Genomic DNA, 1671 nt, shown 5'->3' with positions numbered 1-1671 from the left:
TCTTTCAAAGATGATAAAATCTTTAAAAATTGATAAAATCAAGATTCACAGTGATTAGGTAAATTTCCTACAATCATATAGCTGGCAAGTGATAAGCTGGACATCAAAAACAGTACTGTATTAATTCATTGCTAAACCTATTAGCTTTTGCTCAGTACTCAAATGGGAAAGCAGTAATGGTAGGTTTAAACCCAACCAATGGTAGAGGGTTATTTTTAAATAGCTAATAATTATAACAACAAAAATGACTTCCATTTATTAAGCACTTAAAAATAATAAGCACATTCTAGGTGTTATATATGCTTAAGTAATTTAATCATCAGAAAAGCACAGAGTTAGTGCTATTACTTGCATTTTGTAGATATTAAAACTGAGTCATTCAGAAGTTAAGTTATTCAAACCAAAATTAACCTAGATTTAAACATAATTAAATTAATTAGTTCAAATAAGCCAGACTGTGCTCACTTCAGCAGCACATATACTAAAATTGGAACAATACAGAGAAGATTAGCATGGCCCCTAAGCAAGGATAACATGTAAATTTGTGAAGCATTCCATATTTTTACTGTATAGCACAGGGAATGATAGCCAATATCTTGTAATAACCTATGATGGAATATAATCTGCAAAAAAAAAAAAAATTACTATACTGTACATCTGAAATTAATGCAATATTGTAAGTCAATTTAAAAAAAAAAAAAAAAAGGCCAGACTTAAAACAAAGGTCTGACTCCAGAGCCCATACTTTTCTTAACTGCCTAATGTTGGTTCTGCAAGTATGGATAGTTAATTTCAGGTCCATAAGTGAGGTAGACGAGACACATGTGGAAATGTTGCCATACATACTTATAAAATTAATATATTGATTATTCATTTTTATTACTGTTTTATGTAATTTATATTGATTTTCATGTAAAATGATTGCTATCAATTTACTTTTAAAGGGGTGCTGGTATGAAACAGCCCTATAAATTCTCTTCAATATAACTTTGATAATTAGTAGTACTATGTATCTTTATAACATAAATGCAATTTTTCAACATATCTTTAGATATGTGGTTGGGCATTGAAACCCACAGAAGTAAAATTTAATGTGTTTTCATCCCCAAAATGAGAAGGTACAGCAAGTTCAGTATATATGTTTTCTTTAGGACAAAATAGCAATAAAGAATCTAATATTTTATTAAAGAAAGTGTATTAATAATTAGCTTTATAAAAACGCTGTTTAAATGATAAGGATTTTTATTTAAACAATTTAACAAGTATGTATACATTTGAATGGTAGCGTGAAGAGCTCTGTTCTCCAGTGAAAGAAGTATAATTGGTTAAAATTATTTAAAAAATTAAGGTCTCCAGATATTTCCATAAGTGTATACAACAAATATATAAACATTTATTCAAGGAAATCTAAAACATAAAGGGAATAGCAAGAGTCTGTATCATTTGAAACACAGTTCACACCTTCTCTCTCATTCTCAGCTCAGAATGCTAGAAAATCCAATCCAAGCAGGTGTAACCAAAAATGTAAGACGTCCTCTTTCTCTAGCTTAAAGTTGAGAGCTACATTATCACCCTGAGAATTGCAAGTTGTCAGCATTTCATGCACATGTGCTCTGCTCCTCAGATCCAATTTCAAAGCCTAAATTCCTAGAGAGTATGATCAAAAGCTTA

General features: G+C 29.9%; 1 non-coding gene across 1 annotated transcript; it reads left to right on the top strand.

The window, feature by feature from the left end:
• The first annotated feature begins 457 nt into the window (after window positions 1-457).
• LOC137760416 (U6 spliceosomal RNA) lies at window positions 458-564 on the top strand. The gene has a single exon (XR_011073359.1). It is a non-coding gene; the product is annotated as a U6 spliceosomal RNA (small nuclear RNA).
• The last annotated feature ends 1107 nt before the right edge of the window (window positions 565-1671 follow it).

This window comes from Eschrichtius robustus, chromosome 2, assembly GCF_028021215.1.
Source record: "Eschrichtius robustus isolate mEscRob2 chromosome 2, mEscRob2.pri, whole genome shotgun sequence".
NCBI classification, from domain to species: domain Eukaryota; kingdom Metazoa; phylum Chordata; class Mammalia; order Artiodactyla; family Eschrichtiidae; genus Eschrichtius; species Eschrichtius robustus.
This window is presented reverse-complemented; position numbering and strand designations above follow the sequence as displayed.